Genomic DNA, 19,346 nt, shown 5'->3' on the forward strand with positions numbered 1-19,346 from the left:
GGTGAAATGTGATACCTATGGTTTTCAGAAGAGGTCAAAACAAGGGCCTGTGGAATTTGCTGGAAGCCAGTTTTGCTTAGGCCTTAAATTCATGACCAATCATCTCAGGATTGTTGAACTTGTCAAACAAAGCAGGGGTCTGGCATTTGAAATGGACCTTAATCACATTTTCCACAGAATGAATTTCTGCTGCGATGAGCCTTTGTACGCTTCCTCGTAGCCCCTTCCATTGAGGCAGGCAACAGCGGGGCTTCCTCGTCGATTATTTGTTAAGGATGATTCAATGCTGAATGAAACATGACCCTTTTATTCCACATGTGAGGGATTACATCCTCACACAGTTACATGATTACTCTCTGGACTCACAGAAACAAATATATGTACTATTACTAAGTTCTAGATTTTTTCATGAACACTGAATTGTTTGCTGACAGTGTCTATGTGAACTTTGGCTTTGACAGGGCCATGTATCTGGAGTGGCAGATAGGAAGCATTGCAAGATGCAAAGATCTGTAACCCACACAGACCTGCGCTGTCCTGCTCCGGTTTTTAGGACAGTCCCATTGAACAGCCAAGCACTGAATCCAGAGCCCTCTAAGATGGGCTTTTTCTGAGAGGGCAGCAGATGCACAGAGCAGAGCAAAGCACCCAGAAATTCTCTCTTTAGACTTCTGTCCTAAAGCCCATTTCTTTACCCTTTCCCTCACCCAAATGGCCCAGAGTCTTCTCCCGCAGCCCAGTAGCTGTGTGACTCCCTCTTTCAATCCACAGCCTCTGTTATTCTCCCCCAAAGACCTCCAAGCAATTTCTCATTTAGAATATGTTTTTCCCATCTTCAATTCAGGGTATCCATTTATTTCATTTCTTTGTGAAACAGAGATCTGTAAAGTGGGGAGAAACAAATATTATCCTATAGATGGTAGAGAAGGGAGAAAGTTATATATGCAATTATTTTAATTTTTTCCCTTCAATGATTAAAGAATTTCTTGCGTCTTTTAATTTTTAAAACACTTGCTACATGGCAAGTATCGAAAGAGCAAGGTCTACTAAATCTTACTTCCTACCCTTGGGAGATCATGGTTTCTGGTTCTGACAACTCGGAGGAAGGAAGGAAGGAAGGAAGGAAGGAAGGAAGGGAGGGAGGGAGGGAGGGAGAAAACTAATTGTTAGTCTAAATGAAGTTGGTTTCTATCCCACTCGGTAGACCCCTACTTTTCGTGGTTGTGAAGGTACACATCATCTTTAGGAAGATGATTCTAACTGTTTGAAGATGTTGCTTCATCTCTCATGAGTTTCCACCAAGAGGCTCCTTCCAAGTAGATAATTTTAATTGTAACTTCGAAATTCCTTTTTGAAAACTTTGCTCTAACCCTAAGACAAGAATCCATGTATTCCTACCTTGAGCTTTTTGTGCAGTGCTACAGTGTGCTTTCTCAGGAGTTTAGATTGTAAGTTACTTCTAAATCCATTAAAACAGAAGAAGGATTTCTCCCAAGAAGAAGCTAGAATTTAATTTACTATGACTTTCCAACAAAAGAAGAAACATACATTTATCTTCTAACCTGCTAGTAGAGTTGGCTTACAAAAAGGATTTTAAGGTCTTAGGCAAACAACACGTTGAAGGTTGCATGCTCATAACACTTGAGCTTTCACTATCTCCTTTCTTTCATGTAATTCACAAGGACCAGTGCTTACATTTCTGGGGTAGTTGCCATTTACTCACTCGTGTACTTACATTTTTTTTTTTTCAGATCAAGAAGCATAAGTAAGTGACTGGGAAGCATCCTAGACAGGAAGCAACATGAGACCAAGACTGTACATTGCTCACCATAGCATTCCCAGCTTTAAACGTCCATCCCGGCACCTGTGATGTGTTCAGTAATTATTTTATGCAATGAAAAAATAAGAGGAAAAGAATCTGGGATTTCAGTTCTCTATTTCCTTGCTTTTCAAAATCTCAACACTCTTCATATCAAGAGAAAGGGAAAAGCTGGTGGGAAAGACATGACATCTTAATCATCTCTAATACAAAAGAAAAAATAGGACTTTTGTCCTTCTTCCATAGCTTCTTAGATATTATTATTAGTGACACAGACTAGGATGGAGAAACTGCACAAGAATGAATTCCATGCTCAATGCTGTGGTTTTAGCCAAGATATTCTGAGTGAGAATTCTCTTCCTGGGTGCCATGATGAAGAAGGGAAGATGTCTACACCTAATTTGTACTGATAAAATGTTGAAGCCTTTAGGCTAAAGGAAATGAAAACTGGCTCCCTCTCAGAGAAGGAGGATCAAATTTCTGCGATGCAGAAATCAATAAAGGAAGCATATATATATATATAAAAAATATAGGATTATATTATATATAGGATTACGTTATATATAGAAATATATTTTATATATAAAATGTTTATTATATATTTGTTATATATAATTCTACAGTCTAAAGGTTCAATATTTTATCAGTTCCAATTAGGTATAGAAACCTTCCCTTACTTAGCATATTTTTTATCCTTTCCTGTTTATGATTATATCAATTATTTTCTCAACATACATTGAGAATAATAACAGAGTGTTAGAATTTTTGCTACAATATCACACATAATTTGGAAAACTCAAGAGGAGGAGGAAAGTCTATTGTATTCACCATATTTTTATTCTCCCCATTTACCTTTTTTTTAATGTTTCAAGATTTCTTATTTTTATCATATCCTTTCTATTGAAAGAATGTCCCTTACCCATACTTTTAGGGTAGGCATATTGGTAAAAATTTTGCTTAGTTTTTACTTCATCTGAGACTTCTGAAATCCATCTGAGAATGACTGATTTTCCTTTCATCCCCATAAAATATTTTCATTGGATACTGAATGCTTATTTGTAGGGTTTCTTTTCCCAGTACTTGAAAGAAAATTTAAGCGACTTCCCTCTGGTCTCCATCGTTTCTGATGAGATAGTATCTTTCATTTAAATGACTTTTCCTCTATAGGTTAAGTCATTCTCTCACACTGCTTTCAAGAATTTTTCTTTGTTTAGGTTCCAGAAATTTGACTACTATGTGTCTTGGTATGGATTTTTTTAGATTTGTTCCATTTGGATTTGCCAATAATTTCCACTCTTTCATTTTTAATAAACAAGTAAAATGCATTTTCTGACTTGTGGGGGTGTCTTCTCTCCTGCAGTAAACTTTATGTCTCAATTATGAAGTAAACCACATTGGGAATTTGGAAATTCAAAATTTTAAAGCAAATGCAACTCTCAGAAAAGGGCTGTGCTTGTGAGGGAAGATGTAAGGCTGAACAAGTGGTCACCATGAAGAGATTTGGGTGGGTTTTGCGGTGAACACCTGTGGAACATGCAGCGGAAGGAAGAGCAGAGCCCTGTTAGGTGGCTCTCCATACCTTCCTCACATTAGTAGCCATGATGCCGCTAAAGAGCCCATTACAGGGTGAAGGTTCAAACAATGTTGAATGACTAAAGAAGTGAAAATGAGTTGTGAAGAATATTCAGTCTTTAGAAAACTTTCCTGACGTTTGAGATTTTCCAAAGAAAATTAATTTCTTCTGGCTTTGCTTTGCCTTATTTTCTCCCATTTATTTTAGAAAACACCATGTTTCTTTAAAAAAGTTGAGAACTCCTAACATACAGAAAGAAGTGTTAGCTCACTGCTCTAAAAAGTTGGGATGAGGCCAGAGGACACAGATAATTAGTTATCTAGGGACTGGTGGTTTGGGCCGAGACGCCATAAAAGGAAGGAAAAAAAGCTCAGTTTAGTATTAACATGAAGAGACTATGACAAAAAGGAAGTAGGAAGCAACCAATTTAGAGATTGAATAATTGGATTTGCGAAACAAAATTTTGCTCAATGAAGTGTAGGCAAATTGCTCAAGTCTCTTTGTACATTAATGCAGCTCAAGAATGGTTGACATGGGTGTCACATCAGTTTCTGAAATGAAATATAAAATAATAATCAAAGCTAAACTACAAGTATATTAAAATAAACTTTTAAGACATTTTTATCAGAGTGATATATGGTTAAAGTATCATTATATAAATATAAAATATTGTCATATAAAAATCCGGCTTAAACAAATTTATCATGTTTCCCAGTAACAACCACACTTTAACATTTTTAGCTATTTCTTAAGGTAGTTACATTTATAACTCTAAATAGTATGCTTATATTATTTTTGGTTCATTCAATATTTAGATATTATTTAACTTCTGATAATTGAGAAGTTAGCTCTCTCACACTACATTTCATCTCCCTCTATCTATCTTGAAGTATAGTCATAACACTACTCTACGTTAGGTAGAGGGCACTTACATTACCCTGCTCTTATGCGACTGTGGTTTACCACAATTTCCTCTTCTTTTGAGTCTGGTTTTCTAGAGGTTTTTGTTTTTTTTTTAATTTGACTTCTTATCAAACAATGTCTTCCTCTTTAATAGTCCTTATTTTACCTCCAAACTTCATTGTTTCAGGTCCTTCCTGGAATCCTTCCATTCTGCTTCCTGGTCTTGGCTGGCTGTTCTCCAGGACTGCTCAACAGCTTCTAAAAGCTCACACATTGCTCTTTTTGGTGGATTTGGTCTAGTATTTCATTTTAGGTAAGTGCAACCTTAAGTAACTTCTGAGAAAAGATTGAATAAGAAGTAAACATTTTGAGTTCTTGCATGCCTGAAATGTCTTGACTCCGTAATCACACTTATTTAATATCTGCTGTGGATATTAGAATTCTATACTCCAAATTATTCTTCCACAGAATTTTGAAGGCATTGCTTTATTGTCTTCCTCATGCAGGCTAATGATATTCTTAGTTATGTTCCATTAAAGGTGATCTGTTTTTCTCTTTTGGAGTTTTCACATTTTTTTTTTTTTGAGATGGAGTCTTGCTGTGTCGCCCAGGCTGGAGTGCAGTGGCACGATCTCGGCTCACTGCAAGCTCTGCCTCCCAGGTTCATGCCATTCTCCTGCCTCAGCCTCCTGAGTAGCTGGGACTACAGGTGCCCGCCACCACACCCGGCTAATTTTTTGTATTTTTAGTAGAGATGGGGTTTCGCCGTATTAGCCAGGATGGTCTGGATCTCCTGACCTCGTGATCTGCCTGCCTTGGCCTCTCAAAGTGCTGGGATTACAGGTGTGAGCCACCGTGCCTTGCCTCAAATTTCATTTTGTAGTTGTGTCCTGAAATTCCATAATTATGTACCTTGGACTGTTTTTGTTTTTTTTTAATTTATTGTGGTAGACTTTTCAAGGATATGTTCAATCTTGAGATGCATGTACTTCCATTTTGAGAAATTTTTTTGGTAATTTCTTCCCATTAATCTTTTTCTTTTCACTTCATCTAGAATTTCTGTTTTTTAATGGTTTGACCACCAGATTTATCTTCTAGGTCTTTTGTCTTCTTTATTTTCTGTCTTTTTTCTCTCTTCTAGGAGAATTCCTTCACCTGTAGCTATAAACTGAATGTTTCTGCCTGTCCTCAAATTCTGAAATATGTTGAAGCCTGTTATGGCTTGAATGTATCTCTCAAAAGGCATGCATTGGAAACTTAATCCGCAATACAACAATATTAAATGGTAGGATCTTTAAGAGGTGATCAGACCATGAGTGCTCTGGCCTCATAGATTAATCCTGTTATAACAAGAGTAGATTTGTTACCACAGGAGTGAGTTGCCTATAAAAGAATGTGTTTGGCCCCCTTCTTTTTCTCTCTTGTCCCTTTTGCCCTTTCATCATGGGATAACATGGCAAGAAGGTCTTCACCAGATGCTGGCTGCTTGATCTTGAACTTCCCAAACTCCAGAATCATGAGCCAATAAATTTTTGTTCTTTAGAAATTACCCACCCTGTGGTATTCTGTTATAGCAGCAAAAACAGACTAAGAAGACGTTTTAATTCCCCTTGTGATGTTATTTGGAGGGAGAGGCATATAGGAGGCAGTTAGGTTTAAATTAGGTCATGATAATGGGAGGCCCCATGAAAAGATTAGTGTCCTTATAAGAGGAGCAAAAGATTAGAGCTTGCTCTCCCTCTCTCCACCATGTGAAGATACAGCAGGAAGGTGGCCATTCGCAAGCCAGGTAGAGGGCTCTTACAAAATCTGTAGCAACTGATATTGGAATTCCAGCCTCCAGAATGGCGAAAATAAATGCCTGTTGTTTAAATCACCCAGCCAGTGGTATTTTGTTATAGCAGTTTAAACTGTCTGAGTCACTATTTTTTTCAGCATTCTTAAGCCAACTTCGAAAAAGCAGCAGATTCAGTTGCAGAATGGCATTGTGAGAAGCTCCTCAATCATGCTTTCCAGTGAAACAATCTTAATGGGTATAAACTATTTTAACTAAAGTCTCTGGAAATTGTACAAAAGACATACAGAAAATGAAGAAATATTTATTCAAAAAAATCTACTAGATTTTGTTAAGGACAACAAGATTCTGTGGCACTTGGGCCACAACCTGCAATACCCCTAAGTATTCCCACATCTCCTACACCTCCCCCACCTCATCCCTCACCACTATCCCTAAGTCAGCTCAGATCAGCATGATAGAAGCTAAATTTCAGGTAGGTATGGCCCAAAATACAAGACTTCCAGCTGTAAGTAACAAATCTATACCTCTCTTCCCATGCTGACAATCATGACAGGAAAACCTGCTAAAATTTCAGATTTAACTAAGATCCAGGGTCTCCTAACATAGTATCTTCAAGTTTTCAGGTTCTAATAGAAAATCACCTAGCACACCAAGAACCAGGAAAATCTCAACTTGAGTGAGAAAAGATGAGCAACATACACCACCACCAAGATAACACAGATGCAATTATCTGACAAGGATTTTACAACAGCCATCATAAAAAGGCTTCAGCAATTACTAAATGACTTGAAACATGAACATACAGAAAATGTCAGCAAAGAAAAAGAAGATATAATGGAAACCAAGTAAAAGTTGTAGAACTGAAAAATGCAGTAATTGAAATAAAAAACTTAATGGATGGGCTAACCAATGGAATGGAGAGGTAGAGGAAAGAATCAGTGAATTTAAAAATAGCCTAATAGAAACTACTCAATCTGAAAAAGAGAGGACAAAGGACTTTAAAAAGGTACAGAGTTTTAGGAATATTTGGAATTATAACAAAATAACTAACATTCACATCATTGTTGTGCAGGAAGGAGAGAAGAACGAGTGTGGAGTTAAGAGCTATTCAAAGAAATACTGGCTGAAAATTTTTCACATTTGGCAAGACAAAAATTTACAGATTCAAGAAGCTTAGCAAATCCCAAATAGAATAACCCCTACTTCAAAATTCATACCAAGACACATCATACTCAAATTTCTGAAAACTAAAACAAAAAAGAATCCTTGAAAGCAGTGAGAGAGAATACCTTACCTATAGGGGAAGAGTTATTTGAATGAAAGATAATTTTTCATAAAAAACCACAGAGACCAGAGGGAAGTAGCTTAACAATTTTCTTAAGTACTGGGAAAAGAAACCCTACCAACAAGCATTCAATATCCAATGAAAATACTTTTTAGTGATGAAAGGAAAATCAAGGCATTCTCAGAGAAAGTAAAAATTAAGTAATTTTTTTAATCAATAGACCTACCCTAAAAGAATGACTGAAGGAAGTTCTTTCAATAGAAAGGATATGATAAAAGTAAAAACTCTGGGAACATTAAAAAAGAAAGAAAAATAAATGGAGAGAGTAAAAATATGGGTAAATACAATAGACTTTCCTTCTCTTCTTAGGTTTCCAAATTGTATTTGACATTGAAACAAAAGTTACAACACTCTGATATTGTTCTCAATGTATGTTGAGAAAACATTTAATACAATTATAAATGGGAAAAAATTTTTAAAAGATATTTAAAAAGGGAAGGTTTCTATACTTCATTTAAACTGGTAAAATGTTGAAGTCTTTAGATTAGAGCGTAAGTTTGGAAAATTTGCAGCCTGATAATGTGATAGAAAAGAAAAATCTTTTTTCTGAGGAGAAATTCAAGCCAGCTGCAGAAATTTGCATAAGTAACAAGGAACCAAATGTAAATTGCCAAGACAATATGGAAAATGTCTCCAGGCCATGTCAGATACCTTCCTGCCAACCCCTCCCATCACAGGACTGAAGGCCTAGGAGGAAAAAATGGTTTCATGGGCCAGGCCCAGGGTGCTCCTGCTGTGTGCAGCCTAGGGACATGGTGTCTTGTGATCTAGCTGCTCCAGCCATGGCTAAAAGGAGCCAATGTGAAGCCCCAAGCCTGGGCAGCTTCCACATGGTGTTGAGACTGTGAGTGCACAGAAGTCAAGAACTGAGGTTTGGGAACCTCCACCTAGATTTCAGAGGATGTATGGAAATGCCTTGATGTCCAGGCAGAAGTTTGCTGTAGGAGTGGGGCCTTCATGAAGAACTTCCACTAGGGGAGTCTGGAAGGAAAATGTGGGGTTGAAGTCCCCACACAGAGTCCCCACTGGGGCACTGCCTAATGGAGCTGTAAGAAGAGGGCCACCATCCTCCAAACCCCAGAATGGTAAGTCCACCAACAGCTTGCACAGTGCACCTGGAAAAGCTGCAGACACTCAACACCAACCTGTGAAAGCAGCCAGGAGGGGGGCTGTATTCTGCAAAGCCACAGGGGAAGAGCTGCCCAAGACCATGAGAACTCACCTCTGGCATCAGTGTGACCTGGATGTGAGACATGGAGTCAAAGAAGAACATATTAGAGGTTTAAAACTTGACTGCCCTGCTGGATTTCAAACTTGCTTGGGGCCTGTAGCTCCTTCATTTTAGCCAATTTCTCTCGTTTAGAATGTGTGTATTTACCCATTGCCTGTACCCCCATTGTATCTAGGAAGTAACTAACTTGCTTTTGATTTTACAGGATTATAGGCAGAAGGGACTTGCTTGTCTCAGATAAGACTTTGGACTGTGGACTTTTGAGTTAACGCTGAAATGAGTTAAGATTTTGGGGGACTGTTTGGAAGCCATGATTGGTTTTCAAATGTGAGGACATGAGTTTTGGGAGGGGGCAGGGACAGAATGATATGGTTTGGCTGTGTCCTTACCCAAATCTCATCTTGAATTGTAACTCCCATAGTTCCCATGTGTCATGGGAGGGACCCAATGGGATGTAATTGAATCATGGGGGTAGTTCTTTCCAGTGCTGTTCTCATGATAGGGACTAAGTCTCATGAGATCTGATGGTTTTATAAAAGAGCTCCCCTGTGGACGTTCTTTCTTGCCTGCTGTCATATAAGACATGCCTTTGCTCTTCTGCCTTCTGCCATGATTGTGAAGTCTCCCCAACAATGTGGATCTGTGAGTCCATTAAACCTCTTCTTCTTTATAAATTACCCAGTCTTGGGTATGTCTTTATTAGCAGTGAGAGAACAGACTAATACAATCACTTTATGATTAAAATCCTCAGCAAAATTCGCATAGAAGGGACATAACTTAAAGTAATAGAAGGCATCTATGACAAACCCACAGCCAACATTATACTGATTGGGGAAAAGGTAAAAGCATTCCCCTTGAGAACTGGAACAAGACAAGGATGTCCACTTTCACCACTTCTATTCAACATAGTACTGGAAGTCCTCAGAGCAATCAGACAAGAGAAAGAAATAAACGGCATCCAAATCAGTAAAGAGGAAGTCAAACTGTTGATATTCACTGATTATGTGATTGTATACCTAGAAAACCATAAGGACTCATCCAAAAAGCTAATAGAACTGAGAAATGAATTCAATAAAGTTTCAGGATACAAAATTAATGTACACAAATCAGTAGCACTGCTATACACCAACAGCAACCAAGCTGAGAATCAAATTAAGAAGACAACCCCTTTTGCAATAGCTGCAAAAAAATGAAATAAAATACTTAGGAATATACCTAACCAAGGAGGTGAAAGACCTCTACAAGGAAAACTACAAAACACTGCTGAAAGAAATCATAGATGACACAAACAAATGGAAACACATCCCACGCTCATGGATGGGTAGAATCAAAATTGTGAGAATGATGATACTGCCAAAAGCAATCTACAAATTCAATGCAATTCCCATCAAAATACCACCATCCTTCACAGCACTAGAAAAAAAAAACTCTAAAATTCATATGGAACAAAAAAAAAGAGCTTGCATAGTCAAAGCAAGACTAAACAAAAAGAAAAAATCTGGAGGCATCATATTACCCAACTTCAAACTAAACTACAAGGCTATAGTTACCAAAACAGCACGGTACTGATGTAAAAAAAAAAAAAAAAAAAAGGCACTAGACCAATGGAACAGAATAGAGAACCCAAAAGTAAATCCAAATACTTACAGCCAACTGATCTTTGACAAAGCAAACAAAAACATAAAGTGTGGAAAGGACACCCTATTCAACAAATGGTGCTGGGATAATTGGCAAGCCACATGTAGAAGAATGGATTCTCATCTCTCACCTTATATAAAAACCAACTCCAGATGGATCAAAGACTTAAATCTAAGACCTGAAACCATAAAAATCCTAGAAGATATCAGAAAACCCTTCTAAACATTGGCTTAGGCAAAGATTTCATGACCCAAATGCAAATACAACAAAAACAAAGATAAATAGATGGAACTTAATGAAACTAAAAAGCTTTGACACAGCAAAAGAAATAATCAGCAGAGTAAACAGACAACCCACAGACTGAGAGAAAATCTTTGCAAACTATGCAGCCAACAAAGAACTAATATCCAGAATCTGTAAGGAATTCAAATAAATCAGCAAGGAAAAACCAAACAATCCCATCAAAAAGTGGGCTAAGAATATGAATAGACAATTCTCAAAAGAAGATATACAAATGGCCAAGAAACATATGAAAAAATGCTCAGCATAACTAATTATCAGGGAAATGCAAATTAGAACCAAGATACAATACCAATTTCCTCCTGTAAGAACAGCCATAATCAAAAAAAATTTTTTAAAATGTAGATGTTGGCCTGGATATAGTAAAAAGGGAGCACTTTTACACTGCTGTGGAAATGTAAATTAGTACAGTCACTATGGAAAACAGTGTGGAGATTCATTAAAGAACTAAAAGTAGATCTACCATTTGATCCAGCAATCCCTCTCCTTGCTATCTACCCAGAGGAAAAGATGTAATACAAAAAATTACTTGCACATGCATGTTTATAGCAGCACAATTTGCAATTGCAAAAATATGGAACCAGCCCAAATGCCCATCAATCATGAGTGGATAAAGAAAATGGAATACTACTCATTCATAAAAAGAAATGAAATAATGGCATTTGCAGCAACCTGGGTAGAGTTGGAGACCAGTAATCTAATTGAAGTGACTCAGGAATGGAAAACCAAACATTGTATGTGCTCATTCATAAGTACAAGCTAAGCTATGATGACTCAAAAGCATAAGAATGATACAATGGACTTTGAGGACTCAGAGGGAAGTGTGGGAGGGGGTTGAAGGATAAAAGACTACACGTTGGGTATGGTGTACACTACTCATATGATGAGTGAACCAAAATTTCAGAAGCCACCATTAAAGAACATATCCATGTAACCAAATACCACCTGTTCCCCAGAAAACGATTGAAATTGAAAATAATAAAAAGAATTTTGAATTAAACACACTTAACTTGAAAAAACCTCACAAAACAAACATCCAGGTCCAGATTGTGTCCCTGGAGAATTCCATTAAATATTTAAAGAAAAATTAACACCAGTTCTACACAATATCTTTCAAAATCTAAATAGAAAAGAAGAGTTTCCAGCTCAATTTTTAGCCAGTGAAACTTTTATTTATTCTTGTTTTGAATAGGTTTGAATAGGTTCAAAAAGCCAAAACATAACAAGATACATTATCAGAATTAGTGCTTCTATTTATTTCTGTCCTCCCAGTTCCATTCCAACTCCTACAGGTGGCCAATCTTATTAGCTTCTGCCAACCCTTTCAGTGTTGTTTCTCTATTTACATAAAAACAAAAACAAATGTATACAGAGAGTAAAATATACATAACAGGTACCCACTTTTGCTATGTTTAACTATACAGCTCAGTGACATTAAGTATATTCACAGTGTTGCACAATCACCCATCTCCAGAACTTTGTCATTGCCTCATACTAAAATTCTGTGCACATTAAATAATAACTCCCAACTACCCCCAGTGTCTCGTAACTATTGTTTTACTTTCTGTCTCTATGAATTTGCCCATTCTAGTACCTCATGTAAGTGAAATTATATATTTGTCCTTATGTGTCTGGCTTATTTCACTTAGCATGTCTGCAAGGTTCATCCATGTTATAACGTGAATCTTACCTTCCTTTCTTTTTAAGGCTGCATAATAACCCACTATATGCATATACCACATTTTGTTTATGCATTCATCGATCAATAAACATTTGAGCTGTTTCCACCTTTTGGCTATTGTGAATAATGCTGCTGTGAACATTGGTATTTGAGTCTCTTCTTTCAATTCTTTTGTGTATATACTCAGAATTGGAATTGTTAAATCATATGGTAATGCTATGTTTAAATTTTTTGAGGAATTACCATACTGTTTCTAACAGAAGCACAAGTGTTCCAATCTCCCCAACTCCTTATCAACACTTTCTGTTTCATTATTTTTTAAAATAATAGCCATCCTAATGGGTATAAAGTGCTATCTTATTGTGATTTTGATTTTCATTTTTCTAATGGTTAGTGATAGTGAACATCTTTTCACAGGCTTACTGGTTATTTGTGTACCTTCCTTGGGAAAATATGTATTCAACTCCTTTGCCCACTTTTGAATTAAGGTTTTTAGTGTGTTGAGTTTTGTTGTTTATATGTTCTAGATATTAATACCTTATCAGATATGTGATTTGAAAATATTTTTCCAATTCTGTGGGTTGCCTTTTCACTCTGTTGATAGTGTGCTTTGATGCCTAAAATTTTTATTTTGAGGAATTCCAATCTATCTAATTTTTTTCCTTTTCTTCTTGTGCTTTTGGTGTAATAACCAAGAAATCATTGCTAAGTACAATGTCATGAAGCTTTCTCCCTATGATTTTTTCTAACAGATTTATAATTTTTATGCTTACACTTAGGTCTTTGATTTTGAGTTAATTTTTGTATATAGTTTAAGATGAAACTATAACTTAACAATATTATACTAAATACAAGTGGTAAAAGCAGGCCTCCTTGTCTAGTTCCTGATCTTAAAAGAAAGCTCTCAGTTTTTCACCATTGATTATCATGTTACCTGTGGATTTTTCATATCTGGCCTTTATCATGTTGAGGATGTTTGCTTCTCTTCCTAGTTTTCTGACTTTTTTTATCATGAAAGGATATTGAATATTTTCAAATGATTTTTCTGTATCAATTGAGATCATTGTGTCATTGTGTGTGTGTGTGTGTGTGTGTGTGTATGTGTTTCTTCATTCTGTTAATGTTGTGTATTATATTGGTTGACTTTCACATACTGAACCATCCTTGCATTTCAGGAATAAATTCACTTAGTCCTAGTATAAAATTATTTTAATTGTTTGCTGAATTTAGTTTGCTAGTATTTTCTTTAGGATTATTGGGTCAATATTCATAAGTGATATTGGTTTTTAGTTTTCTTGTCTTCTAGTGTCTTTGTCTGGTTTTAATACCATGGTAATGCTAGCCTCATGGAATGAGTTAGGAAGTGTTCTCTTCAACTTTTTAGAAGAGTTTGGAAAAGAATGATAATTCTTTAACTGTTTAGTAGAAGTCACCAGTAAAGCCTTCTAGTCAAATCCCTGTCTTGGGAGGTTTTGATTACTGATCCAATCTCCTTACTAATTAGAGGTCTATTCAGATTTTCTGTTTCCTCACAGTGCAGTCATAGTAGGTTCTGTGTTTCTAGAAAGTTGTCCATTTCATCTAGGTTATCCAATTTGATGGCATACAATTATTCAAAGCAATCTCTTATTCTCTCTCTTTTTAAAAAATTTATCTAAGGTAGATAGCAATGTCCATTTCTGATTTTAGTAATTCGAGTCTTCTCCCTTTTTTCTTAATCAAGCCAAAGATTAATCTTTTCTAAAAACAAACTATTGATTTCACTGATCTTTCACAATTGTTTTTCTATTCTTTATTTTCTTTATCTCTGTTCTTAGCTTTATAATTTCCTTCCTTCTACTAGTTTTGAGTTTTGTTTGGCAGTCTTTTTATAGATCCTTAAGGTGTAAAGTTATGTTATTGTTTTGAGTCTTCTTTTTTAATGTATGTGTTCACAGCTATGAATTTCCCTCTCAAGACTGCATTCCATAAGTTTTGGTATGTTGCATTTTTGTTTTTATCTGTCCCAAGGTGTTTTATAATTTGTACTGTGATTTCTTCTTTTACCCATTGTTTGTTTAAGAACAGGATCATGGTTTTATATCCTTTTTCCAATGTATTCCTTCTGATTGAAGACTTTATTTATATTTAAAGTAATTACTGATAAAAACTTACTTCTGCCTTTTACTATTGATTTTCTGTGTATCTTACAGCTTTTATACATGATTTTCTCCATTACTGCCCTCTTTTGTGTTTAGTTGATTTTTTCTTTTTCTTTCTTTCTTTCTTTCTTTCTTTCTTTCTTTCTTTCTTTCTTACTTACTTTCTTTCTTTCTCTTTCTTTCTCTATCTTTCTTTCTCTCTCTTTCTTTCTTTTTCTTTCCTTTTTTTTGAGACGGAATCTTGCTCTCTTGCCCAGGCTGGAGTGCAATGGCACAATCTTGGCTCACTGCAACCTCTGCCTCCAGGTTCTAGTGATTCTTCTGCCTCAGACTCCTGAGTATCTGGGACTACAGGTGTGCACCACCATGCCTGGCTAATTTTTGTATTTTTAGTAGAGATGAGGTTTCACCATGTTGGCCAGGCTGATCTTGAACTCCTAACCTCATGATCCACCTGCCTCAGATCACGGCCTCCCAAAGTGCTAGGATTACAGGCATGAGCCACCATGCCCAGCCTAGTTGATTTTTTTCTAGTGATATACTTTGACTTTCATTTTATTACCTTTTGATTTTTATTTTATTACCTTTTGTGTATATTATATATACATAAAATAATATATTTTTCTTTGTAGTTTATGTGAGAATATATATAACATTCTGAACTCATAATAATCTGAGTTAGTACCCACTTAACTTCAATCACATAGCAAAACTCTACTCCTATACAGCCCTATGCCCTCTTTATGTTATTGATGTTACAAATTACATGTTTATACACTGTGGGCAGAATAACATAAAAAGTGAAGTTACAAACCAAAATTACAACAATACTGGTTTTTATACTTACCCATGTGTTCACCTTAACAGGAGATCATGTATACTTTCATACAGCTTTGAGTTAATATCTAGCATCCTTTTATTTCAACCTGTAGGATTTCCTTTAGCATTTCTAGTAAAACAGGTCTAAGAGTAGCAAACTACTTCAGCTTTTGTTTTTCCTCTGGGTGTAGAATTCCCAGCTGACAGGGTTGTTTTTTCTTTTCTTTCAACACTTTGAATATATCGTCTCATTGCCTTCCAGCATTCAAGGTTTCTGATGAGAAATTGGTTGATAATCTTATTGATGATCTCTTATATATGATGAGTCACTTCTGTCTTGCTGCTCTCAAGTTTGTTTGTCTTTTAAAACTTTGATTATAATATGTCTTAATACATGTCTCTTAACTTCTTAGGTTTGTAGCTCCATATTTCTCATCAAATCTGGGATGTTTTCTGCCAGTATTTCTTTAAATAATCTTTCCACCCCCTTCTCTTTCTCTTGTCTTTCTGGAACTTTTATAATATATATGTTGGTCCACTTGATGGTGTCCCATAAATTCTTTAAAGTCACATCACTTTTCTTCAGTCTTTATTCTTTCTGCTCCTCAGACTCAATAATTTCAATTATCCTATCCTTTAAGTTCACTGAATATTTTTTCAGCCTGCTCAAATCTGCTGATAAATCATTGCAATGAATTTTTAATTTCAATTATTGAACTTTTTAGCTCCAGATTTCTGTCCAGTTCCTTCTTATGATTTCTATCTCTTCATTGATATTCTAATTTTGTTCATTTATTGTTTTCTTGATATCCTCTCATTTTTTTAAATTATTATTTTTAACCATTTTTAGATGCCACAAAGTAGGTGGCAATACCTTACCTGTATGTTTGTTGTCAGGCCCAAGGACCTCTCCTATCCTTGTTGAGAGAACCTCTAACCTTTTCTCCTTTCATACAGTACCTGAGGCTCTTTAGTTCTTTGTCCATGTTTTTCCTTAGCTTCTTGAGCATATTTAAGACAGTTAAAAAATTGTGTAGTAGGCCAGGCGCAGTGGCTCACACCTGTAATCCCAGGACTTTGGGAGGCCAAGGTCAGTGGATCACCTGAGGTGAGGAATTCGAGACCAGCCTGGCCAACATTGTGAAACCTCATCTCTACTAAAAATACAAAAAAATTAGCCAGGTGTGGTGGTGGGCACCTGTAATCCCACCTACTTGGGAGGCTGAGGCAGGAGAATCACTTGAATCTGGGAGCTGGAGGTTGCAGTGAGCCAAGATCGTGCCATTGCACTCCAGCCTGAGCGACAAGAGCAAAACTCTGTCTCAAAATAAAATAAAATAAATTTTGTAGTAAATCCAATTTTGGGTTTCCTCAGTGATGGTTTTTATCCTTTTGTTTTGTTCATTTGAATGAGGCATGTTTTACTGTTTCTTTGTATGCCTTGTAATATTTTGTTAAACATTAAGTATTCGACCATTACAATGTGAACTATAATGTGAATGATAATCTGAATCTGGAATTCAGATTATCTCTCTCTCTCTTCTTAGTTGTTGGAAGTTGTAATAGTTCCATCATTTTGAAAATTTTGCAAACTATTTTTCAAAGACCATTTCTTGTCATGTGTGATCACCAAAGTTTCTGTCCGTTTAGGTTGTGTTCAGTTGTTTTCATAGAGATATCCTTTAACATCAGAAGTTGAAACAAAGAAACACACACACACACACACACACACAGAGAGAGAGAGAGAGAGAGAGGGAGGATAGCTACTTCTGCCAGTACCTGCAGATTATCTCTGTTCTGGGGCACTCCTTTAACATTTAGCTAGCCTTGCTTTGAGACTAGGGATCAACCCAGGTGAAAGCTTAATGTCTTCTTGAGACTTTTCTGAGCATGAATCTTGCCTATGCATGTTCATGACTTTCTAAATTCTCCCATGTATATGACTGCTTTTGAATCTCTTCATTTCTCAAAGAGTCTCACCCTAGTTTCTCTTTATGCCTTTCATGGTCTATTGTATGCCTCAACCTGTCCCAGGCACCTGTGAGCTTGTAGTCTGCCTTACAGCTTTTACAAGTAGTTTCTGCCACATTTCCTTCCTGGGCCCCAAGTTATATGAAACAGATGAGTGCCTTGCATCAGTCCTTCAGGTATTCCCCAGACAAGTTAGAACAGATGTGCACAACAATTTGCAAATAATATCTGCTCTGCTTCCTCTGGTTCTAGGGTGGGGAGAGACTGGGAACAGAGCTGTCACCAACCCAAAACAGAGGGCACTGCCATGCTGGAGAAGGGATGGGGCAAGGGCATCTTACTATACAATCTTCCTACCATTTTAATAATGACTTCTCTTGATTTGGTGTTTTCTTTGTTGCTGTAAACCTTTGACTGTTTTCTAGAGCTCCTATGAAGTTGGTTAAGACAGCTCTGGGTTTTTTGTTTGTTTGCTTTTGTAAGTTTCTTTGGAGAACAAGCATTTTGCTGATAATATCATCACTTCTTTGTGTTTTGATAAACAGACATTTTCTCTTTTGTTTCCTCTTTTGGCATGCTCTTCCCCAGATGTTTTCCTGGCCAGATCTTTCGTTCCTTCATGGTTTTGCTTGGGTATCACTTTCTCCATGAGACCTTTCCTCTCCACTTTTTCTGAGCATTCACTATCCCCTTTACTTTTTAAAAGTTTTATTTTGAGACAATTATAAATTCATGATCAGTGATAAGAAATATGCAGAGAAATCACCCAGTTTCCTCCAATGGTAACATTTTGCAAAACTATACTACAATATCACAACCATAATATTGTCATTGATGTAGTCAAGACATAGAACATTTCCATCACCACGGGGATGCTTCATATTATAGTTTTATATCCACTTCTACCTCCCCACCTCATGTCATTCCATCTCTGACTCCTGATCCCTCTAATCTGTCCTCCATTTCTATAATTTTGTCATTTTAAGAATGTTATATAAATGGTATGTAATAGTTTATCTTAGAACTTGGCTTTTCATTCAACACAATCCCTTGGAGATTAATCCAAATTATTACAAACATCAATAGTTTGTTCCTTCCTATTTCTGAGTAGTATTCCATGATATAGGTGTACCATCTTATTTAACCCACTGACAGATATCTGGGTCACTAATAGCTCTTAAAGCTGCTATAATCATTTGTGTGCAGGTTTTCATGTGTACTTTTGTTTTCATTTATCTGGGAGAAATAATCAAAAGTACAAATGTTGAGTTGAATGGTAGGTGTGTATTTTAAGAGAACAGGCTTTTCTTGGAGATATTTTGTCTATGCCTGTTGGCAGTCTCAGGTTGGAGGCTTCTACAGTACTCTATCTAGGATACAAGGAAGGCAATAAAATTCTAGGAACTCACTGTCATGCCACTCCGCAAGTTGTGAGGTCCTAAGGCAGTTCATCTTCTTTTTTCCACCTTTTCAGAGTCTTCCAACGATTATTGTCATGTTATATCCAAGGTTCCTGTAAGATGAAAGACTTGGGACAAATGGCGATACTTTCATTTTAAGGAATCGGATGTCCTCCCTTTTTATTTTTCTCTGAAATCTTATTAGTACCTAACATAGCATAGAGATTATTTCCTTATTATTTGCTTATATTATTCCTACCCTGGAGTAGAATCTCACTAAAGCAAAGAATTTTTGTTGTTGTTCACTGCCATCTCTTTGAAGCATGGAACATCTGGCTTAATAAAAATTTGTTGCATAAAGAAATGACTATCATCTTTATTTTCCTCATACTATTTCCTTAGTATAGATTATCCATGAGTTTACTAGGACATAGTGCAAAATGTTTTGTGAAAATGATAGCATATTACTATTTTTTTTCTTAAAAGGATTAAGCACTTTACACTGAGGCCAATAAAAAAAAATCTATGTGCAGTTTTTATCTGTTAGTATTTGATTTTTACAAAGGGGAACAACAGGTAGAGAGAAAAGATGCTTGTGCACTGCCATTCCTTCAGGCCCAGCTCTCAGCTTTCGTGCCTCTGCCTTCTCCTGACCGCTACACTGCTCTCTTCTGTCAAGTCTTTGCAGTGGTCTCCTCTCAGCCTCCTGGAGTCCCAGCCTTTCCCT

At 36.4% G+C, this 19,346-nt stretch overlaps 1 non-coding gene across 1 annotated transcript; it reads right to left on the reverse strand.

Annotated features, from left to right (window-relative positions):
- Positions 1-16,086: 16,086 nt before the first annotated feature.
- On the reverse strand, positions 16,087-16,208 carry LOC129479979 (U6atac minor spliceosomal RNA). The gene has a single exon (XR_008656895.1). It is a non-coding gene; the product is annotated as a U6atac minor spliceosomal RNA (small nuclear RNA).
- Between the last annotated feature and the right edge of the window lie 3,138 nt (positions 16,209-19,346).

This window comes from Symphalangus syndactylus, chromosome 3 (genome assembly GCF_028878055.3).
Source record: "Symphalangus syndactylus isolate Jambi chromosome 3, NHGRI_mSymSyn1-v2.1_pri, whole genome shotgun sequence".
NCBI lineage: Eukaryota > Metazoa > Chordata > Mammalia > Primates > Hylobatidae > Symphalangus > Symphalangus syndactylus.